Here is a 26374-nt window from a genome sequence, read left to right as displayed (position 1 = left end):
CTCATGGCGTAACGTCATTCGGTATCGTGTTACCTTAATAAAGTGTCGAGTCACGTTCAGTTTCTGAATATGTCTCTAAGAGATAAATTAAGAATAGAAGACTCTTTATTTATAGAGAATGACTATGGTAATCGCTTCAGACCATGTAAATGGCATGGTGTCATTATTGGAAGGGAGAACAATTAAATATCTGATCATTGATCCATTATAGCATTGCGAATAATGATACGAGGGTGGATTTTTTTTTACGTCAGACGGTCATTTCGTCCACAAGAACTCATCAGTGACCCTCTAAAAAAGTGTTTAAAGGCATAATTTAGTAATGAAATGAAGAGCATAAAGGATAGCTAAAATCAATTATGTTACAAGCGGAATACATTTAATTTTGATTTTTCAATAGTTCGAGAAACCTGAATGAACATCTGCTTGCTTTCTAAATCCATTTCGAAATTCTTAATATTGTTCATATAATATAAAAAAGAAGATGTGGTATGATTGCCAATGAGACAACTATCCACAAAAGACCAAAATGACACAGACATTAACAACTATAGGTCACCGAACGGCCTTCAACACTGTTTGCCAACATGTAATTTCTACTCAGTACCTGACTTTATAAGCATTTAGACAACACAATTACTTTACATCCTGTATCATGCCCAAATTTCTAGGCACCTTAACAATTTTATAGGATAGAATTTAAAAAAAATCTCAGAACCTATACAAAAAAGCGAAAGATATGAAAGCGACATTCAAATTCAAAGGTCGAAAATAAACTGACAGCGCCATGGCTAAAAGAGAAAAAGACAAACAGACAGAAACAGCACACAAAACAACATAGAACGCAGACTGAGTAACTTCATTTAAAACTTGAGGTGATCTCAGGTGCTCCCGAAGGATAAACGGATCCTGCTCTACATGTGACATCCATTGTGTTGCTCGTGTTAGTATAATTGTGTTCGCCAAAAAACCTACAAAACAACAATTTGACACAAAATTTTAAATGAACTTTGAATACACATTTCAGATAAAATCTGCATGTTTTACTTGTATAATAAAAGGTGATGAATAAACATGTCTTCTATCAGAATAAACATGTCTTCAGCTTAATCCCGATCAGAGATCTCGAGTGCATTCTTATAATTTTATGTAACAAATCATTTCAGTAAATGTCAATGTTATAGCTTGTATAGTGGTAAATTATGTAGAATTCTAAACGGCTTATATCATGATCTATTTCATAAGATTTACAGCCGATTTCAATGAGTGTGTAGCTAAAGGTATTATCGTTTGTTAGCTTGCTTGCTAGCTGAACCGTTAAGTCATTGTTAGTTAAGATATATACTTCCCTCCGTTCGAAGTAGCCTAGTCCTACAGACAAATCGATTGGTTATCAATCGGACCAGTCTACTCCTAATGGAGAGTAGTTTACCTAACCTAACAATGACTCCACGGTTCAGCTAGCAAGCAAGCTAACCAAAGATATTACCTTTGCCTACACACTCATTGAAATCAGCTGTAATGTAGTGAAAATTCAAGGCCAATTGCATATTTTTTTCTACAATACTATATGATAAAAGTCTTAAATTTTTACAAAACCTGTCAAAATTGCGATTTTGGGCTTTATTGATGTGTAAATTAATTGGTTATGTTGTCCGAAATTTTGTGTATAAAAACTTAAAGATTTAAAAGATTTGTTTAAGGACTCTAATGTAAAATAAAGTCAAGGTTGATTGGCTCTATCTTTTATTGTGCTATTTTAAGCAAATATATGTTATTATGCTGTTAAAGAGGTCTTTCTTGGTTATTAGTGTCGCTGGGTTGCTGTTTTATTGATGTTTAAAGTAAAAGTACAAAAATACTGAGATATCTAGATATATAGCTAACAGCTATTGTTATCTAATAAACCATAACATCTCCTTTTGTTACAGCCGGTAATATTTTTGGTTATCTTGCTTGTTAGCTCAACCGTGAAGTCATTGTTAAGTCAGATTAACTACCCTTTTTTAGAGTAGACTAGTCCAGCAGATAACCAATCTATCTGTCTGTTGGACTAGGCTACTTCGAAAGGAGGGTAATATAACTGACCTAATAATGATTTTACGGTTCAGCTAACAAGATATTACCTTTGGCTACACACTCAATGAAATCAGCTGTAAGATATTATCTCAATATCCCGACATAAGGTTTTTTATATCTAATCTTCAGAAAAAATCATTTGCCAAAATGTTTCATTTATATATACATGTATAATTATAATTGATAGAATTGATTAAGGTCAACTGAGCGACAAATAATTAACCTAATCAAAATATCCGTACTGTAGCAACATTTTCAAGTGGTAAGGTTAGGTTTTTTAAACATAGTAAAACACTCAAAACCTTGACTTTTGAAAGTGCTTTTAGTAAAGTACATTAAGTATTTGACATTTCCGGAATGAGTCCTGCATCTTCAAAATTATATCATCAATACAAACATGTTAACATTACAAATAAAAAAAAAAAAAAAAGCTGAATGCGGAAGGATGCAAGATAATGTGATATAAATGTAGTTATTTTAAATTATGAGTTAAAATTCCAAAATGAAGAAGTGTTAGCTCATACATTTTTGTTTCGGCACACCATTTGCTTTTTTTAGGAGATTGAATCTTGATATTCTAGAATTGTCAGGTAATTTGATACATTTTTATTATTTTTATGAAATAAGTTATTGAATATCAAACTTTTATTTTTATATGAATGATTCTTATAGTATGCTATTTCAATGGTATGAATGTTCAGACCTTTTTTTTCATCAACCTTATTCAAGACGTTTTATGTTTCATGTTGACACTGTTGTTCTAATTCAACAATGACTCGTTAGTTAACATTGAAATCACACAAACGTCATCGTCAAAATGTGTCATTGTATTTCCTAAAATGCACAGTAACCAAGCTTTATATAGGGGTTTTAGGGTTCTGTCATATTTATGAAAATATAACCAAATGACAAACGCTTATTTGTTGTTATATAGATTAGACCGTTGGGTTTCCCGTTTTTATATAGATTAGACCGTTGGTTTTCCCATTTTTATATAGATTAGACCGTTGGTTTTCCCGTTTTTATATAGATTAGACCGTTGGTTTTCCCGTTTTTATATAGATTAGACCGTTGGTTTTCTCGTTTTTATATAGATTAGACCGTTGGTTTTCCCGTTTGAAAGATTTTAAGTAATTTTTGGGGCCCTATATAGCTTGCTGTTCTGTGTGAGCCAATGCTCCGTGTTGAAGGCCGTACTTTGACCTGTTATGGTTTACTTTTGCGAATTGTGACTTGGATGGAGAGTTGTCTCATTGGCACTCATACCACATTTTATTTTAACTATTGTTGCGAGTTATAGTAAATAATAAAAAATCAATATGAGGAACATTTGAAACTAACATAAAAATTATATTGTCATCGACAATATTTCCGTTCAAATAAGGTTGTTTAGGTTTTGGAAGTCAGTTTATGCAAAGGGAGTAAGTCCAGTAAAAAGACCCCTTTTTGGCCCCAAAGTGAAGCAGTTTTTCAAAATTGTTAAAATGTAAATTTTTAGCTATTTTTTTGAAAGTAGAATACTTCTGCTACATAAGTATGGACTGATTTGACAATACATTAAACAATTATCGGGTATTAGCATCATTAATTTATGTTAAATTACTGAAATCTTCACAATTTTAGCATTTGAGGTAAGTTTTAGACGGTTTCTGTCTTAAATGGAAGTGGCCGCATTTGTTTTCATTTTAATTATTTAAATGGAAGTTGTATTTGATGATAATTTATAACACATATAAAGGACGAGAGTAAACACGGATGCGGCCACTTTCATTTTTGACAAAAAACGTCAAAAACATTTTATGGCATTTTCGATAGATTTTTTTCATATTTTAGCTTCGAATTTGAGCGTCTTTAATGACTAAATCAGTTAAAAAATTTCATATAAACTAATTGAATCGACTGAAGTATACACTTAAGTGTTTAGTGAGTGTTTAAAAGTGTCCAAAATCTTTCATCAGATGAACCTAAAATTTGAGACCAAAATCGGCTCTTACCGGACCTACTCCTTACATAATCATCGTTTTAGAATTGAATTAAACGATGATATAAATCTAATAGTATGTTTAAGTACTTTTTTTTTTAATTTTATTTATATAAATAAATCCTGTAGGCTACACAAACTTTCTGATGTACCACTAAGAGAGCAAAGGGGAAATACAATTGACAGTATCTTATTCCTTCCGTTCAAAATAAACAATCAATTTCTGTGTATTATGAATTGAATGTAAAAGTTTAGATGGTTAGTCAGATGCACTTAAAATTCGTATGATTCAGAAATGTTCAAATGATTTTTCTTTAAAGTTGATTTAAGAGCTATATGAATTTCTGGATGAGGAGTCTTTATTTGTCTATTCTTTAATATTGTTTTTGTCCATAGTCTGATTATTCTATTGACATTTTCATTCTAAATGTACGTTTTCAAGTGCTGCACTTGAACTGTAACTTAAAGTTATCAAGCGATGTAGGAAAAGTTGTTTTTGACAGGTCTGACAAACAGTATTCTAGCTAAGATTTAAGGGCAGACAGAGTTTAGATAAAAAGGGCACAGTAGCGCGGTTTCTAGTATGAATATAAAGAACAAATGGATCATATTCTAAAAAGGAAATTGAAAATGATTAAATCGGTTATGTTCTTCTCATATATTTTATGATAGTATGATACTAAACCCCTAACGGGATGGATTGTACCTGATATTCATATGATGAAGACATAATCTTTCAATCAGTTTAAATGAGGTCTGGAGCTGGCATGTCAGTTAACTGCTAGTAGTCTGTTGTTATTTATGTATTATTGTCATTTTATTTATTTTCTTTTGTTACATCTTTTGACATCAGACTCGGACTTCTCTTGAACTTAATTTTAATGTGCGTATTGTTATTCTTTTACTTTTCTACATTGGCTAGAGGTATAGGGGGAGGGTTGAGATCTCATAAACATGTTTAACCCCGCCGCAATTTTGCGCCTGTCCCAAGTCAGGAGCCTCTGGCCTTTGTTAGTCTTGTATGATTTAAAATTTTAGTTTCTTGTGTTTAATTCGGAGTTTAGTATGACGTCCATTATCACTGTACTATTATGCATATTTTAGGGGCCAGCTGAAGGACACCTACGGGTGCGGGAATTCTCGCTACATTGAAGACCCATTGGTTGCCTTCGGCTGTTGTTTGCTCTATGGTCGGGTGGTTGTCGCTTTGACATATTCACCATTTCCTTTCTCAATTTTATCAATGTAATTTTGATGGATTTATGTTATGTTTTATTAGTGAATTTATATTATTCTTTTTCTAGTAGAAAAAAGTGATATCATTGTATGAACAGTATTTAGTAGGGGTACGATCGTTTGATTTTCTTGTGGATTTTCAAGGATAGAATATTTATTTTCATTTGTTTCTATATAAGAAAATGTGGTATTAAAGCCAACGAGACATCATATACTCTCCATCATAGTCAAAATGTATAAAATGTTAACGTACGGCCTTCCACACGGGGCCGTGGTTCACAACGAACAGTAAACTATAAAAGGCCACAAAACGACAGGCTTTATGTATTTGCTTTAAACAATTATTTACTCGTGACGTCATGAAATGATGGTATTCTTTTACCTCTTCTTTCCACTGTCCATCATTCTCACTATAGGTTTTTGTCATGCAACACAAATTCATAAATACATAATCCCATGAAATAAGACTGAACTTAATGTCAATTTTATTTTTGTTACGGTTATTTAATATGTTGATCAATTCCGGTTGTGATTTTCCCCTTAGCTATTTTCATTATTTTTATTGAAACGGTCGTCATCTTTACTTGGTACGTATGAATGTAAAATATAATAAAAAAAAGAGGTCGACATCAAATATAACGTTCCTGTAATATGACGGGATCTACGGAATTAGACGTAGATACTGTAACTGCTAAATCTATTCATATTCGTCAACAGGGGTCTTTGCTCTCACTTCAAATATAAACTTCCCATAAATCAGATGTGAATTCTTTTATGCCCGCGTCACACTGTCCCGATTTTTACGCCGATGGCAACACGATTATGGAAATTTTCAAAATCCTGACTGATCGTATCCAGATCGGGCTATTCGTAGTGCCATCTTTAACCATCGTAGAACCATCGGCCACTTTTTCTAGCCTTCGGGGACAACTTGGGGAAGGGTTCTAAATTTTTTAACATGTTAAAAAATCCCCGAAGGTGCGTCCGATGTTGAGGGTTCGTATTGAGTTCGTATCACCATCCTCACCATCGTAATGTAACCGGGAATGCATCTTTGAACATCGTATTGCATTCGTGTTTCCATCGTTTCCGTCGGGCAGTTTTGACATTACGATGTCTACACGAATGAATCACGAAGCTACCCGAAGGTCTTACGATGGCAACACGACTTCGTGAAGACCTCGTAATCCCGTCGTGTTGCCATCGAATAAAAGTACGAAGGCGACAAGATGGAACTACGACGGCAATAAATCCAGCTAAATGTAAGTTAATTTTCGCGCTAAAATACATTTAAAGTGCCATGCGCGATATGCACTGGTCAGTCTAATACGACAGTTAAGAAAGACGTTCACAAAACATGGGGCTCATATCATATGATTCTATGAGAACAAGAAAGGCGACAGCGTTGTTTCTATTAATTCAAATGGAACAAGAAAAGCAGCTATTACAGGCACAGGATTTACTTTTACAAGTAACATATTATTTTTTGTCAATTTTTCATATCAAGTAACATAATGAAAATCATAAACGCGCCTCGTACCCCAACACTGCAGGTACACGTATATAGGGAAACCAACTTTTTCTTCATTATTCTGATTTTTTATGTATCGTCTGAGTTGTTGTCACACGAATGTTTACTCCATAACCATTTTGTTTTCTATATGTCATATTTTGCCGCATTTGTTGCTTTCCCCACATCCTTCCTTTTGTCTATATTATTATGATATTCTCCTGGAAAGAGCTCTTTTGAATAAAAAGGATCAACGAACCCATTACCTTACCTTTAAGATAGATCAGTAAACATGGGCATAATTATGGGTGATTATTCAGACTAGTGCACACATTTTACAGTTCAAACATTGCAATGCCGAGCGTGGCATCCCCTCGTATGTAACATATTGGGGACAAATATGGACGCTATATTTGTATATGACACATGCAGAAAATGTTAAATTGAATATGCATATTTGATACATAAACTATTTTTTTAGAAATCAACCAAAACATTCAGTAACTGGAAATACCTTTAATATTGTCTTTAGAACCAGCAGGTAAAAAAATGAGCAACCAATTTCCTGTGTATTATGCTATTTCAAGGAGAAAAAACAAGTCCATCTGCATGACCTTGACCTTTGGCCTTGAACGTAAAAAATGTCAGATCATTACAAGGAGGAACAATCTACCAAATGTGGTTAAAATCTTTTGAATCATATTGGTTTTAGAGTGTCCACAAGGTTGATATTGCCTTGTATTACAACTGCCACTGTGACCTTGACCTTTGAACTTTAAAGTCAATAGCGCTTAAGATATTCTTAACGAGTAACACCATACCAAGTTTTGAGCATTTTGGTTCTAGAGTGTCCAAGCTGTACACGACGTCTTTTAGACATCGTATGGCCATCGCGCCATCATCGTAATTCATCGTACAGTAGCCTTCGTAATCCATCGTGTAGCTTCGTGATCCATCGTGTAGGCTTCGGTTGAGATATGAAGCTTAAATACCCGTCTTCGGTTAACCTTCGTATGTCCATCTTTTGCTATCGTATATAATTTCGGCACCATCGTATAGACTTCGTTATTCATCGTACTTGCTTCGGTCACTTTTGCGTATTTTAACGAGATCGGGACCAACTTCGTACGAACTTACAATTTTCGCATTCGGGTGTCCATCGTATATAAAAATCGGGACAGTGTGACGCGGGCAATAAGCACTTTTCGTATGAAGGCTATTGTACAGACATGGGATTACATTTTGGTTGGTAAACCGAAATAACCTGTAACTATCATATATATGAATAATAACACATATATAAATCAGCTAAAGTAGGAGGAGATGATTAAGTGGTTATGCAATAATAGGTAGTGATGCCATAGAAGTCAAAGGAAAACCAAAGAAGTTAGAGGGAAAGTATAGGATCCATCACCGGTTGGGAAGATAATACTAAAAACCAGATCTACTCTAATACTCTAGCACTTAATATATGTACATAGTTTTCTTACTCAGATATTGTAAAACATCAACAACTAGTATTGTATTATATTTGATAGTCCCACTCCGACTGATGAAAGCTATTTGTTCAGCCACAATTATTAGTATCGCTGCGAGAGTTTTAAGACCGATATATAAAATATTATCGAAAAAAGACTTATTAAATTACCAACAGTATAAAGTGAACATTTTATCAGAAGAAAGGTGTGTAGCCATGGGTCCTTGAATTTATAAATAAGATCAAGTATGTCAACAAAAAATTCTTTTCTAATATTGATCAATATATTTATATCTTTTTATATTTCTATAAATTCATAGAGATAGATTAGCTTATTTTATGCTTCATATACATCTAAAAAAGTAAAATCACAAAAATACAGAACTCCAACGAAAATTCAAAAAAGAAAGTCCCTTATCAAATGGTAAAATAAAAAGCTCAAACACATCAGACGAATGGTCAACAACTGTCGTATTCCTGGCTTGGTACAGGTATTTTCTTATGTAGAAATTGGTGGATTGAATCTGTTTTTTTTTTAAATTAAAATAGCTAGATAAACCTCTTACTTGTATGACAGTCGCATAAAATTTCATTTTACTGACAACGATGTGTGAACAAAACAAACAGACATACTACTAGTAGGTAAAAATATCAAAAAAAGGAGTACAGTAGTCAACATTATGTTATTATCTTAATCACTATAAAAGAAACAAAAATGTAAACAAACATTTACCATGGCACAATAACAGAATGACGGGATATATAGGTATAGAGCCACGTCATATGTAACAAAGAACACACACAGGCATATAATGGTTTACTTCTACAAATAGTGAATTGGATAGCGAATTGTCTCATTAACACTCATACCACATCTTATTATATCTATATAGGAGATAACAAATTAGCAAAAATGAAAAACAAGAATACAAAATTTATCATAACCCAATAACACAATGACGGGATGTATAAGTACAGAGCCACGTCAAATAGATACCAAAGTAATTTTCATAAAGACAAATAAATTAATACTATATTACGTTTACTTATTTTAAGATGATAAACAACGTCAGTGAGTACCCAGAACCTATACTTCAAGAATATCGTGTAATATTTGTGAATTTGATACGGAATATAGCAACAAATTCTTGGGACCTTCCGATGAACTTGTTGATAACAGGGACGAGACGGTCTTTGATATACCCCTGATTCATCGACTTTCTGCTCAGACACTGGTGATGTTTTACAAAGTCTGAGTAGTTGCTGCATACTTTTGAATATCGATTGAGTTGGGAAATGTATGATATTACGATGCTGTGTTTGACAAAATGAAAAGTATGCTTTATAACAGCTCTTAACTATAAACGCTTAGACAATGAATTACTTATTCTGTATCTGAAACTAATTTCAAAAATGCAATTCGTGTTTCATAAGATTAATTGCTACATTTTATGTTGTGATGGTTCCGGCTTTTGTGTTATATCAATCAGTCTTTAAGGTTAAGTATTCTTTATGAATATATCCATCGATATTTTTATAAGCACAATTTGTAGATATCAATCTTAGATATGGACTTAATCTTATTATGTATCAATTTTAAGAAGGAAAGGTGAAATCGATTAAAATAAATCCCTAGAAATCAAGTTAAATGATAAAGAAAAACACCATATGCACAGCGACTGTCGGATTTTTAAAAATCGAAAATCAAATAAATGACAAACAATCTGTTTGGTAGAAATACAACTAGAAAAGTCTTACTTTTTGATGTTTGAGATTTGTTTCACAATAATATAAAGTATATGGTTTTATCATAAACTAGTATTATAATTACCTCGTTATGATCTACGGAAACATTAGTTTAGTGGATGCGAACTATGAATATTTTCACAATATAACAAGAACTCTTCTATATAATTTCGACTTTTACATTGTTTTACAGGACCATGTCAAAATCTTTAAGCTTAAATAATTATCAAATGTATCAGGATTTTAATTTAGTACGCCAGACGCGCGTTTTGTCTACATAAGACTCATCAGTGACGCTCATACCAAAATAGCTATAAAGCCAAACAAGTACAAAGTTTAAGAGCATTCCAAAATTCCAAAAAGTTGTGACAAATACGGCTAAGGTAATCAAAGCCTGGGATAAGAACATCCTTAGTTTTTCGAAAAATTCAGGAAAGTTATAAAAATTACCATATTATAATTGATATTCATGTCAAAACTGATCCTCACAATTTTGTTAATAATCGACTCGATTATTGCAGACCTTTATATTGCCCGCACTTCATGGCCCATATTCATAATCATCAGCCACGAAATATGCAATATTGATTTTGAAGAGTATTTTATATTAGAAATTATAATATCGGTTTCTTTGATATTTGTTTGTCTATGAAAAATAAAGCTTTAGTTTAATTGTACATCCAACTTTGAATAGAGAGGTAGTGGCAATTTTCCCTGCATATATTCCCGACTTTTAAAAAGGCCTTTCATTGTTTTATTTTCTAATCAACCGTATAGTACAGTGACCAAGTAAGGAAAAGTCGCTTATTTAAGGAGTTTAATCGTCATTCGGACTATACGGCTATAAATCACAGTATTGGTAGTTCAAAGGTTACACTTCACATTTTGACTTGTCGTCAAAAAATCGTACAGTGCAATTTTTGTAAAATGGGCTTTGAAGTTCGTTCCCTTACTTTAAAGAAAAAATTACTTTCAAAAGAATTTAGGCCTACATTCTAAAAGAACATTCGTGATATGCTTTTTGTTATTATATACTTATAGATTATTACATGGCATTTTTCATATTGCCCTGGTATCAGCCCTAGACTCCCATATCAAGCCAGAGGGCTTTAGCCCGAGGGCTTGATATGGGTCGTGGTCTGATACCAGGGACCATATGAAAAATGACATGTAATAATCTATTTATCACATATTTTTAAGCAAGAGAAAACAAATAGCTTACACCAAATTATGTTTGATATTTCATCAAAAATCAAAAAGATATTTAACGAAAATAAAATAAAAAAATGTATCATTGTGAGTTTAAAAAAGTTCGTATCACAGTAGGTAAACAACGTTTTGTGAAAAGTTTCAGAAATGATTAACAATAAATATATTAATTCTAAGAATTGCAAATATTAAACGACTTTAAAATGTTACATTACAAATGTTAAAAATGCTTAAGAAGAATCCTATATCGCTACTCATTCCAGTGTGGCGTCATATATTTTATAAATTCTTTAAGACGTCAAAATTTCACGGGAACTTTTGTGATTTTCACTGTTGATTTCTACTTTTTTCTTCTACAGCAGATTCGTGACTTTCTAAATTTCTTTTCATTGTGTTCAACTTGTTTACAAATAGTCTTTGATTGACAGTTTTCCGGAAGTTAAACTCGGGGGCTTGATATGGATTTCGAGGGCTGATATCGATATCGGCCCCGAGGGCTGATAACCAACCTTGACTTCCGGCTATTATTGGCCATGCAAAAACGTACATATCAGTACAAAATATGTGATAATTATAGATTATTACATGGCATTTTTCATATTGCCCTGGTATCAGCCCTAGACTCCCATATCAAGCCAGAGGGCTTTAGCCCGAGGGCTTGATATGGGTCGTGGGCTGATACCAGGGACCATATGAAAAATGACATGTAATAATCTATTTATCACATATTTTTAAGCAAGAGAAAACAAATAGCTTACACCAAATTATGTTTGATATTTCATCAAAAATCAAAAAGATATTTAACGAAAATAAAATAAAAAAATGTATCATTGTGAGTTTAAAAAAGTTCGTATCACAGTAGGTAAACAACGTTTTGTGAAAAGTTTCAGAAATGATTAACAATAAATATATTAATTCTAAGAATTGCAAATATTAAACGACTTTAAAATGTTACATTACAAATGTTAAAAATGCTTAAGAAGAATCCTATATCGCTACTCATTCCAGTGTGGCGTCATATATTTTATAAATTCTTTAAGACGTCAAAATTTCACGGGAACTTTTGTGATTTTCACTGTTGATTTCTACTTTTTTCTTCTACAGCAGATTCGTAACTTTCTAAATTTCTTTTCATTGTGTTCAACTTGTTTACAAATAGCCTTTGATTGACAGTTTTCCGGAAGTTAAACTCGGGGGCTTGATATGGATTTCGAGGGCTGATATCGATATCGGCCCCGAGGGCTGATAACCAACCTTGACTTCCGGCTATTATTGGCCATGCAAAAACGTACATATCAGTACAAAATATGTGATAATTATAGATTATTACATGGCATTTTTCATATTGCCCTGGTATCAGCCCTAGACTCCCATATCAAACCAGAGGGCTTTAGCCCGAGGGCTTAATATGGGTCGTGGGCTGATACCAGGGACCATATGAAAAATGACATGTAATAATCTATTTATCACATATTTTTAAGCAAGAGAAAACAAATAGCTTACACCAAATTATGTTTGATATTTCATCAAAAATCAAAAAGATATTTAACGAAAATAAAATAAAAAAATGTATCATTGTGAGTTTAAAAAAGTTCGTGTCACAGTGGGTAAACAACGTTTTGTGAAAAGTTTCAGAAATGATTAACAATAAATATATTAATTCTAAGAATTGCAAATATTAAACGACTTTAAAATGTTACATTACAAATGTTAAAAATGCTTAAGAAGAATCCTATATCGCTACTCATTCCAGTGTGGCGTCATATATTTTATAAATTCTTTAAGACGTCAAAATTTCACGGGAACTTTTGTGATTTTCACTGTTGATTTCTACTTTTTTCTTCTACAGCAGATTCGTAACTTTCTAAATTTCTTTTCATTGTGTTCAACTTGTTTACAAATAGTCTTTGATTGACAGTTTTCCGGAAGTTAAACTCGGGGGCTTGATATGGATTTCGAGGGCTGATATCGATATCGGCCCCGAGGGCTGATAACCAACCTTGACTTCCGGCTATTATTGGCCATGCAAAAACGTACATATCAGTACAAAATATGTGATAATTATAGATTATTACATGGCATTTTTCATATTGCCCTGGTATCAGCCCTAGACTCCCATATCAAGCCAGAGGGCTTTAGCCCGAGGGCTTGATATGGGTCGTGGGCTGATACCAGGGACCATATGAAAAATGACATGTAATAATCTATTTATCGCATATTTTTAAGCAAGAGAAAACAAATAGCTTACACCAAATTATGTTTGATATTTCATCAAAAATCAAAAAGATATTTTACGAAAATAAAATAAAAAAATGTATCATTGTGAGTTTAAAAAAGTTCGTATCACAGTAGGTAAACAACGTTTTGTGAAAAGTTTCAGAAATGATTAACAATAAATATATTAATTCTAAGAATTGCAAATATTAAACGACTTTAAAATGTTACATTACAAATGTTAAAAATGCTTAAGAAGAATCCTATATCGCTACTCATTCCAGTGTGGCGTCATATATTTTATAAATTCTTTAAGACGTCAAAATTTCACGGGAACTTTTGTGATTTTCACTGTTGATTTCTACTTTTTTCTTCTACAGCAGATTCGTAACTTTCTAAATTTCTTTTCATTGTGTTCAACTTGTTTACAAATAGTCTTTGATTGACAGTTTTCCGGAAGTTAAACTCGGGGGCTTGATATGGATTTCGAGGGCTGATATCGATATCGGCCCCGAGGGCTGATAACCAACCTTGACTTCCGGCTATTATTGGCCATGCAAAAACGTACATATCAGTACAAAATATGTGATAAATTGTTGTAAAACCTTATTTTAACAATTTCAAACAAAGTTTAGCAAAATTAATCTGTTATTGAAGAGTTTTTGTAAAAATTGAACACTACGAACATTCTGCATTAAATAGAGTACGTTTCAATTCATTTTCGTCATTTATTTTTACGCAAAATGTAAAATAATCAACATTTATATGATATGTCAAACCTTTATTAAACAACAATTTCAAAATCATTTATCTCAGAAGCATTATTTCGACTTGTGCATTGAAACAAAATATACACTCCAAAATGAAGATACAGGTTACAAGTTTTCCTCTAGAAATTCGACTTGTACAAAAATATTGAACTGGACCGATACTATTATTTCAATCTATAAATGATATTTCGTATAACAACGATTTTTCATTGCCAAATTTGTTCAATTCGATCTTTTTTGTTAGTTCATAGTCCTATTTCGTGTTGGTTATCTTGTCTTTTTATGTATTTTTTAAAAAGATTTCTTATTTTTGTATGTTTATTTGATATGTTTTTTTTTTCTTTTTGATATATTTTAAAAAGTAAGAACCAAGTCTGAATTTGGACATGTACTTAACTGGAAAATGTTTGAACTATAAAGTCCTTTACGATTAGGTCCTAGTAGTTAAAAAAGCAACACATGCGTTTTAATTTTGAAAAGTGTATCGTCTGCCAGATAAGAAGTACTGAATCACTTCTTTACTGTAAAGAGTAAACGTTTCTTCTTAAGTTCTGTTGAAAGACTCAATGATGGAATCTGCTAGCAATGTGTAAAGAGTATGGGTCGTTTGATGAAATTCCTGATTTGGTGATCCAATTCGATTCTAATGTCTCTTGTGCACTTTCCCTACCTTCCTTTGTCCCATCACTCACAACTTACACCAGTCTAAAAGGTGGTATGGCATTGCTTCAATGTATTGATGATAACAGAAAAGTAAAAAAGTTGGTGACCTTGCAGCTGACTATTATAAAAATATGACCCAATGATTTTCTCTAGCGCACACAGTGCACGTAGCAGACATTCTTTTACCGCTACGACATGAAAAACTCAATAAAGATGTCTGCTCCAAAGTAAAGCCGCTAAAAGATTACAGCTTCCACCAAAGTGTATCAGATTATTGAAGGGAGAAGGATTCCTCTCCCTAATTTCTTTGGTAGATTTTCTTCTTCAAAACTATGACAAATACCCTATGATTCCACCTTATAGTGAGCTTTACTTAGCCGGAACGGTTGTAAATCCGAAATTGTCGAAGTTATTTCAGACAATAGTGTTAATGACTGTCGTAACTTGGTAAGCACTCAACAAGGGCCAATACTAGTATAATAACTAATACCTTATACATGAACCTTAAGTTAACAGAAAAGAACCAGGAAAGAGCGACATAATAAGCATACGGACCTCTGATACGGGTGTGATTGTTCTGTGTGTTCACTACTTCAAACAGATGACACCTGCATGCGATCGCGAGTTGTAGGTACAGATGGGGAACATTAGCAGTGTAAAGAATAGTTGAAGAATTTTACCCATTCACCAACCATGTGCTTGCTTTTCCCCAACAATTTATAAACTGACTCCTACTGTACACACTCTTACCGGATGCGACACAACTTCGTCTCTGTTTGGAGTAGTGAGAAAATAGTATACAGGACTTTGAAGGACACCCACAACTATTGTTGTTACATAACTTTGGGGGTACTGACGAAGATGGAGCCCTCGTTTGTGCAAGAATTTAGTTTCGAAGATGCATGATCTGAAGAATATCTTTAAATCATTCCATCATAATATGAATAAAATGCGCGTCAAGCTTGCCACCAGTAAAGATGTAGGTTTAGTCAGGTTACCTCTCTTTGAATCGGCAATTTTGACCGCATCACACATTGCTAAACCCCCTGTTCCGTCATCTTTAGAATAAGGTTGGCTAAAATTAATTAATTCTTTACACACCGTTTATTTTGAAGGGCATATTTCAACAGAATTCTTGCAGGATCTTGTGTGTTCATGTGTGGGAAAATCTCCATGTGAAAAGTGTTTATTCACAACAATTAAACCTTACATGTACGGAGCTTTGCTCCTGTCAAGGGTCAAAATTATGTAGAAATTCCTTGACAGACGAATCGGAAGATATTCCTGGAAGAAATCTGCTTTATGGATCATTTTGATTGGATTTTTTAATTGTAACTGTTTTTGAGAGGTAATAAGTGGTTTTTGGTTGCAATGAATTACATGCATGAGCTTTTGCAAAATAAACGTTCTGGACAGTTAATTGTCATTTATTGCTGAGGTTGAATGTCACCCGGCAAGGTAACTTCAACGGAATTTGTATTGATCTTGTATAACAGAATATGCTCATAGAACAAGCTTAAGTGTTTGAAAAACGCCAATTTTCAGAAATAATCGATTATCAAGTAATAAGATCCCCTTTTTTGTTTTTACATTTTAGAGATAATTCATTGTCAATTGATTTGAAATTTAAAACAAAATGCTGCTGATATCTTTCAATTTTGAAAATATTAAAAGAAAAAAAGAAAACAGTATGTTGATCTTTGACCTTAATTTATGCAAAACTGTTACCACATTTCTTTTTGACGACATCGATATTCTAAAAGTACTCATGTTTCCGAATCCAATGATATTAAATATAGCCATATAGTATGTTTGACGATTAAATTTTTAAAATATTGGGTTTGGTCACTGTACTAGTATGAAAGTTTATGGTTGCGTCGGATAGAAATCGACCATATGCAAGTGCACGTATATATATGGACTTGGCACTCAATAGCAGAGTTCTGGCAAACACTTAATGACGAATACAAATAATTTCCTAATGAGATGTTAAATGTAAACAAAAATTCTTTAAAAGAAATTAAGGCATGCAGTTAACATGGCCAGCATCTGCTTGAACCCCTTTAGCCTCTAATACTACAATGTTTCTTTGGTTTATTTTAGTACTTGAATAGAGGATGTATTTCTAATTTACATCACCACATTTTATTTTGGCAAAACATATTTTTTGCTTTTCATATTTTAAACCTTATGCGTCCATAATTGAATACTACAAAGATACCATCCGTCCAAAACATAGTTTTGCTTTATTTTATGCTATCTTTCTTCTTTGAATATATATTGTTGCCAATGCCGCAAATTCGTTAATTATCTTTAAAAATGTAAAGCCCTTTACAGAACTGTATTGTAGAATTATAATTAAGCATACACAATGTTTGTGCTTATTAATGTAATATTAATGGAAATAACTATTATAAATATATTTTTAAATTATGAATGTTTTCATAATTGACCTGTTGTAAGTCAAAGGTCTGGTATAATGGTCGAGGGTGTCTGTAATGGTAAGAGGCAACGCCAAAAAAGGTAATGTGATGGAATAACATGTACATGTAAACATAGTTTCATTGCTGTTCTATTTAAAGTTATAAATGGCATACAAAATACAATATTTCTCTCTGGATTTTAAAACTCCAAATTAAATAAATTGATAGACCCGTATTTTTTTTCAAATCGGCCCGTTTATTCTTAATGGTCTTACATAATGCCCTATTAGTCTGTAATGGAGCAGTTTCCTTTTATTAATAGAAGGGCATTTTCATACATTATGCACTAAACTAGTTAAAAAATAATAACGTTCTATAAAAATATCCTTAAAGGGAAACTTCCCAAAAAAATCAAAAATTGATATTATGTTCATTCGGTATAAAAATGCTCAAATTCATAGATATTAAAGTTTTATTCCGCTAGATAAGCGATCACCATCGATTTTAAATTTAGAGTATCATTTCTCTACGATCAGCCATTTTGTCTTCTTTCCCGGTAAATAAAATCGATATGTCTATAAACCCAAAAGGAACAAAACTACAGTAACCGATGTAGTCGCAATTGCGTGTCGATATCTTGTCAATCGTACGTTTTTTTTATCCGACTTACTAACTTGATACGGAAAATATTCTTATTTTTTTTTAAATTACCATGGTCTGTTGTTTTTAAACTGTTGATATTGGAATTAGGTAAAAAGTCAAAGTTGAAATCATAAATAAGTGTTCCGTGAAAATTGTTTTCGAAAATCTAATTTGTTCATAATTCTTTAAAGTAATAAACTTTTTTCAAATAACTTATAATCTTCCCTCATCTGATCACCAGCATGGCTAAAGGTATTACTTTCAAAGGTATTGTGAGGGGTGTGAGGTGACACGTCCAGGTATTCAAGCGATTTCCTGTCGGGCTTGCAAGTTCATGCATCGTTTCACTTCTGCATGTATTGATCAGTGTACACGGCTGATAACTTATAACTTTCCATTTTGAACTATCAGATGTATAATATACAACTCTGTCTTACTTGTCATTACTAAACTCATACGCTTGTTTATGAATAACATTTCTGGTGTAAAGAATATTATTCATAAAAATATAAATAATACCCAAAAAATAAGATTTGATGAAATTAAAATCTATTTAAATATTTTTTCCAAGGGTGAATTTGGGAAAATGTAATATATACTCATTGTCAATGGTGAAGGACAGATTGGAACATACCAGAAATATTGATTTAAAAAAATGTACGCACTTGCCGACGATTCGTTTATACGCCGACTGGGTAGAAAGTTATGGAACTAAAGCGCAATTTAAAATATATACATGTATACATTAAACATAAGAAAAAAATCATATATTTTGAATAAATTGGGGTAAAAGTTTTGTAAATAGACTAGTCCACGTATGCCAACAGTATGTAATCATTGAATGTCGATAGACTATTGTATACCAGAAGAGAACCAATTTGATTTAAATACAGGTCGATGTATAACTTTTGCTTTGGTTCATTGAAGTTGTCACGGGAAATAGTAAAATCACAGATTTATATTTCAATAAGATTGTTCTCGAACAAAGGAAGGAATTCGTCATCACAATTGTTATATATGCCACTGGACGAACACTAATTATCCCCTTGAGGGATGTGAATATTTTGCTGGGAAACTTTTGAGTATCAAAGTTTCAAATTAATTTCGGGAGTTATTTTCGTTCTTGGTATTTAATTACAGAAAAAAGAATAAATTACTTGTCCGCTAAATAGGGGTATTCTTGTCAGTTAAAAGACTTTTAGTTATATTTAAAAAAAAATATGGAAATATGACATTAAATTGTTTCTGTCGTTTTTTTTTTAAACATCGTTAAAAAGATGTGTGTCTAAGGTGAACGCCACAAGAACCCTGTAATACTAGTACGAGAGTATAGCATGTAAACCTTCAGTTGCTTCTCAATAACATGGTTGTATTGGAAATCTTTTCATACAGATTGACAACTCATGGTCCGATATGCATGTAATATTTGCCACATAACGCCCATAGTTCTTTCTACCATCATCATCTTATTCTTTGATATTGCTGTAAACATCGATGGTTCACACCCAAACAAAATGGGAGTAATGGACCCCCAGAGCTTCCCCGTGTTATACACTTGTGGAACTTAATATATAGACGAAATTTCTGTATTGAAATGAATCTACATCTCACAAACAGGATTTTCAAATTACGATTTTGAGTAATCACCTTACAAACCAATATAAAAGTATGGCAAAATATGACCATGAAGGAATTTAGTTTTTGTCAGTCGCAAGAACTCATCACTATCATAAACGTATACGTATATATGCATGCAGTTTCAAATATCAAGAACAAGCGGTCGATGTCGATAGTCCGTTTTCTAACTGTTCAGAGTTCGACATGTCACTTGTTCATTCTTGGAAGCCTTCATATTCCCTGTCCAACGATGGGAACTCTTTCTGATTGTATTGACTATAAATGCTTATATGGTAATTCTGCGTTTATCTGTACAAGTGGTTGCATTTCCTCTCCTTTTCCAACAAACAAACGAACGAAACCCTACTAGTCTGCTTTCTCTGGAGCTCATCCTCAAAGGCGCTTATACGTCAGGAAACTTACATGTATGTATACTAATAATGATTGTTTCAAGAACAACGATGTATGGACGAACTATTCTAAATTCGTCAATATCAGTTATGCATGACTAAGATACAAGTTTTATTACAACTACTGTATTATTTGGATTAATGACGGCTATCATGTTCAACATTGCACAAATATTATCATAGAATTTTTTTAAAAATTCCTCAAAAAAAAATAATGCCTTAGCTTAGATAATTGGTATTCTTTTCATAAAAAGTTCGTGTAAATGATTGTCAAATGAATTTAATTATGTAAGAATAAAATGTTAAAAAGAAACTAAAAAACATCATGCATTTTGTATGTTGTATTTTTTTTTCAATTAAAAACTTTAAAATTGCTATAGTTTTATTAGTATTTGAACACAGCCAGATTTGAATACAAGTTAAAAAAATTCCGGTAAAGTCAATGATATCAAACAGATTTTCAATGGTATATCAAATTGGGTAATATTGCATTTAGTTTTTATTAAAGATTAAAACTACTATTTTTTACTTCATTTACGCCAATTGCCGCAAAGAAAGTAATCAAAAATTATTTCCTTGTATTTTTATGCACTTTCGGAATTACGAATCTGAATTTTATTTTCAAATAATTTACACAATTCAATTATTGTATCTTTATTCTCATCGTGTATTAAATCTTAGTGTATTAAAATCGTGACAGCATACTCTTTCTACTAATCCTTTCTGTTTATCCTTTCCAAATAACAACATGTATACCTGTGTTCGCTTGAACTCACACCTGCGGCTAAATAGCTACAAGGTAAACAAATTGACCTCAAGCCGAGAAATATACAGTGACCTTTACAAAATAATATACACACTCTGCTCACACTTTAGTTGCATTGAAATGATTATCAAGACAATAACGGTAAATAGAACTGAAATATTTTCAGTTCAATATCAGTAAAAATGTTCAATAAATATTTTATGAAAAAAATCTCAACAATAATTAATGAAATTTATTCGAAAACATTTACTAGAGATAATTTAATAGGAATTTAATTCATCATTACAAAACGGTATATGCATATTCATTTTCGTTCATGCTTATATTGTGGTTAATGACTACGACCATTCGTCAGCTGTGCGCTTTTAATTACGTATATTGTCGATAAGATATAAGAGTTAAACAGATTTTATTTTTTCCCAGAATTCAATAAATCGGGCTAATACGTCACGACCCACTCGAGAATTCAACCAAAAAAGTTACAAATACTTGATTTTCTCCGTTATTAGAAGGAATATAAATTTAAAACTTTGCAAATGTGTTTTTTATGTTAAGATGAACATAATTAGATGATAAGTAAAAAATCGCGGAATTTCCCTTTAATTGTTTTTGTTGTAACGAGTCTTGCAAACGGTATCAGTACTTCCTGTATCTTATACAGTATGATACAAACACAAGGAAACATTTGCCGTAAACTGATGTTTATAAGTACCAAGGGTTAACCACTAGTTGTGCTCATTTAGAGAATAAGAGTAAGCATTGCTCGAATGTTTTAATACTAAATAGTATTGTCAACAAATGTATGCAATGCACTTCATTATGTTTAAATGATGTTAAATTCACTGACAACAACAGAATTCCCTAGATACAAATATTGCAGCATTCTTCGTAAACTAGCTATTATATTCTAAGATTGAAACCCCCACAGTTTGATAGAAATTGATAACATATTATAGTAGGCCCGAAACAAAAAAAGTCATCCCTATAGTTCCATCTCTCTCAGGCGAGATTCCCCAAAGATGTATTTTTGTGTAACCTTTTGATCATATAACTCCTCCAGTATATATATGAAGCCCAGGTTGTCGTGTGGTCTAGCGCGCCAGTTACAGTGCAGGCAATTTGGTGTCACGATATCTCAGTAGCATGGGTTCGAATCCCGGCGAGGGAAGAACAAAAAATTTGTGAAAGCAAATTTACAGATCTAACATTGTTGGGTTGATGTTTAGACGAGTTGTATAACTATATATATATAAGTTTATAAGTACGTCTGAGTCAGTGACAACTCTACAACAGATTTATCCATCGAATCACCAGTAATGATGGTGATGCATGGCTGTGTACATAATGTTTAGACGAGTTGTATATACATATAAGTTTATATATACACATATAAGTTTAATACTATATTATGTTCAATTGGCTTTCAAACTTGTTTTATTTGATTGTTTTGATGACAAACTTTTTTTTATTTTTTTCCATTCTCCATTGTTGTGCAAAATTCTCATTTAAACCTGTTTTGGACAAGGACAATATGTTAGTTTTTACCGGACCAGAATATTTCAAATATCCTAATCCCCTCAGAATATCAAACGATCGTCACGGTTTTCAGGTACATATTGGTCAAAGCTGTAATTATTGAAGGTCAATTAAATGATGGTCAAGAAACCCATGAGTCTTGGTTAAAACATAGCTCCAGATCGACATTCAAGATGCGTCGAATAGAAATTGACTTTCTGCAATGAATATTAATACATCTGTTAAACAATTTCGGGTTGACTGAAAATCTCTTTGCAAAGTGTGTTACCGTTTATAAATTGAGGAGATATATAAAAAAAATGACTTTTTTTTTCGTATCTTAATGTTTTAGAATGAATTGAATTATTATAAAATTGAGAATTGAAATGGGGAATGTGCCAAAGAGACAACAACCCGAACATAGGAAAAACATGTACATGTATGTACTTATGTGCTCACTATCTCAAACAACTTCAATGCAGATTAAAAGTTTCCTGTTTGTTTCATCTCAAATTTGAAATTTAAAACATTACCATAAATTCTATGTTTTTGTTTCTATATTGAAACCAGTAAATGATTGCTATTTGTTGAACATTTCAATTACATTAGATTTAAGGTAACACGATACCGAATGACGTTACGCCACGAGTTACCGTTCCTGACGTTATCGAATAACGTTCACACATACAAGCCAATGCAGCAGGTTTTGCAAACACAAAGTGATTAAATATTAAAAAGAGAAAATTTTGGTAACTATGTGACATTTTTAACGGTATCTTTTTCTAGATGCAGAATCCTGAGAGTTTTGATGCAATTTTAACGGTTAACGTTTTTGCTTTATCGTTTTCCGGCAATTCTTCTGCTCATTGTTAATCTTTAAAAAAGTATTACTTTACTTTTAAATATTCTGTTTCTTTAACATTTTAGCATCTGCATGATTTATCTATATATGTTCTTATGCATAATAGACTGAGTTTTATCCCTTTATCCTATTCTTGGTTTATTTTTGCAATAAATACTTATTCATGATGAACACCGTATCCCCATGAAATTTTGTTTTGAAAATAGAAATCTAATCTATAGAAACTTAGGACGATGTGTAAAAAACACGGGGAATTGTACATCTATTGATTCGTGTTAAAATGGTCGTTTAAAACACCACTCGGGCAAAATGGAAAAAGGAAATTTATCTGGATGAGAATACGGATAGAATTAGGCGAAAGAGCACAATACAAGCAGACTTTGAAACTCATACAGAAAATAGTTTGTTAGTATGGAATGTAAAGAAAATGGGTTAACTTGGTTATTTTGTCGAATAACTTTCTCTGTGTTCAAAGTGTAAGCAGTCTTTGAAATTCATTGGTTTGTACAGAGTAAATCGGATATAGTTTCGGAAACATTTTAAAAATAAAGTGCTATATTTGTAATCTTATAGACCAATGCTACACGGGATAGACAGCAACGTTACATCGGATTGAAGCCTGAAAAAGTTAACGTAGGCTGAGAAATACATGGGAACTTGATTCGGCAAAAATAAAATTAAAAAAATCCGGTCCCGTTACAGTTTGATTAAAGCCAGCCCCAAGTATCCTCACAAACGCATGTTGATAGTCGGGACCTGGTTCCGTTACAAATTTTCTCTCGAAATTTTCACAGTCTTAAAAGGAGTTTTTAGTTTTAAGTATGCAACTTTCATGTAGATCTATATAAATGTAAAATAGAACTGTATGTATTTCTTTGTGTGGCTAAATATACTATATATATGTGTACATTGTAATATAAAATGTATTTGTACGAGCTTTAGAAACACGATGAAAAGCGAGACTCGCCGAGCTTTCCACTTGTTTCGTAGTGAGTACAAATACATTTTATATTTCTTACAATGTACATCATTTTTATATTTTGTTTATATCCTACAATTTACATCCCAAGGGTGACTAGGGATAGAAATATGGTAACTTGGTCTACTTCCGACCGACAGTAAAATGCTTCCAAAGTGGGGCGACCATTTGGCTGTGCGGGATGTATTATTTATTGTTAACTTGTCCTGAACATGCCTGAAACATTTGCCACTGGACGTTAAGCAACCAGCAATCAATCCTACAATTTACAACCATCACTTGAACTTTAGTTGTTAAAATTTAGATCATTGACTCTAATTTTTTCAAAGAAATCGACAAAGTTTACGAACATTTACGCACAAAGAATTATCTACGTTACTGCTTGCTCATTATAGGAGTGGGGTAACATGAGAATTTATTTGTAAACGTACAAATACAAAATAAAAATTATATGGAATATGTTATTTGTACAACAGTTGGCTGTTAGAATGATAAATGGAGATATTGGATATGCAATTAATAAGAAAGCAACATCTGGACATTTAACGACATCAAAACCAAAGACATCAAGCAAATTGTGACTAATGCTAATTCGACGAGTATCTTTTTATTCTAATTTGTAGTTTTAGTAAACGTTGGGACCCTAAATTGGAAAGTTTTGACAAGTATGTGGAGTATAATAATCACAGTAACATTTCAGTCTCTTAGTACATATTTGTAAGTCTTAAAACTTTTTTTCTTCTGGAGAAAATTCAAACCATAATGAAATAAGGAGGTGCGGTAAAATTGCCAATTGATCAACTTTCCACCAAAGACAAAATGACAGAAATGTTAGCTTGCTTACATTGTTACTTCATTTTAGATCTCCAAATTACCTTTCCATTATATGAACTACATATTCAAAAATATGTTGTGTCACCAAAATCCTAGTAGAGCACGTATCATCATATAGTTTCACCCATGTCCGTTCGATCGTCAATCCCGAACTTCGTAGTCTTTTTGCTTCAGGTTTAAATTATGTACCTGGTGTTACTACTCATATTAAAGGTGCGCATATCGTCTGGATTTACTATATTTTTTGTTCATGACAGGTTGCTGGATAAGGCATTTTAATAAAATATAAAAAGCACGCAGAGTACAGACTCGGGCTTACATCTCCAATATGTGGAATTTCAAGCTGGAACTTTTATATTTCGCAGGTTTTTTTACTTATAAAGAATACATATATGATCTCAAGATTTGTTTTGTAAATAATTTTCCACAAATGACAGACTGTGAAATTTTGCATACAGTTTGCAATGTTTGTCCGACTTGCTGAGCAACCAACTCACACATTTACACCATTCAGATCCCGACACATATTTTGTTTTCCATATCTCTGAGTAGGAATAACGTTACATTCTGTATTCAATAACGTCACACCTTTTCGGTCAAATTCTAAGGGTATCAATCAACTGTGAAGTCATTTATCTCAAAAAAAAGGATGGTGACATATGATTTTCTATACGTGTATGGATTCAGCTTGCAATCCTGGATATTATCTTAGTTTTTTGTTGTTCTCCGTATATAAGAACATAGCCATCCATTGGAAAATCTATAAAGGTATAAAGCCGAAAAATAGGCATTTCCCCTATATACCTAAGTAAATTTGTCGCCAAAATTGACGTTTTCCTAAGAAAATACCAAGAAAACAAAAATGGTGACCCATTTTTTATTACATATTCCGATGTAACTTGATTAAAAGAACACGTGTGCCAAAAAGTTTGGAAATCGGGATAATATGCCATTCGGTATCGTGTTACCAAGAGTCTGTCACAAACATCCCGTGCTTTAAAACTCTCTTTCTAAAATGAGTTTAGATGCATACTTGTTGGACATTTCTTTTACGGTATTTCAAAAATATTTTAATCTCAATATAATTGTTTTCCTCTTCTGATATATGAACATCTTTTCAAAATTATATAGGAAGATAAAATTGAGAAAGGAAATGGTGAATATGTCAAAGCGACAACCACCCGACCATAGAGCAAACAACAGCCGAAGGCAACCAATGGGTCTTCAATGTAACGAGAATTCCCGCACCCGTAGGTGTCCTTCAGCTGGCCCCTAAAATATGCATAATAGTACAGTGATAATGGACGTCATACTAAACTCCGAATTATACACAAGAAACTAAAATTTAAAATCATACAAGACTAACAAAGGCCAGAGGCTCCTGACTTGGGACAGGCGCAAAATTGCGGCGGGGTTAAACATGTTTATGAGATCTCAACCC

General features: G+C 32.5%; 1 protein-coding gene across 2 annotated transcripts in view; it reads left to right on the top strand.

The window, feature by feature from the left end:
• LOC143062824 (uncharacterized) overlaps positions 1-26374 on the top strand; it is a 45465-nt gene that overhangs the window by 12481 nt on the left and 6610 nt on the right. The window contains exon 1 of one of the 2 annotated variants that reach the window (XM_076234635.1): positions 2512-2669. The exons of the other annotated variant lie outside the window; for it this stretch is intronic. The gene's annotated coding sequence lies outside the window, so the exon portion shown is untranslated. Of the gene's footprint in view, positions 1-2511; positions 2670-26374 lie in introns of those variants that run through there. 2 annotated transcript variants of the gene reach the window in all.

This window comes from Mytilus galloprovincialis, chromosome 2, assembly GCF_965363235.1.
Source record: "Mytilus galloprovincialis chromosome 2, xbMytGall1.hap1.1, whole genome shotgun sequence".
NCBI lineage: Eukaryota > Metazoa > Mollusca > Bivalvia > Mytilida > Mytilidae > Mytilus > Mytilus galloprovincialis.
This window is presented reverse-complemented; position numbering and strand designations above follow the sequence as displayed.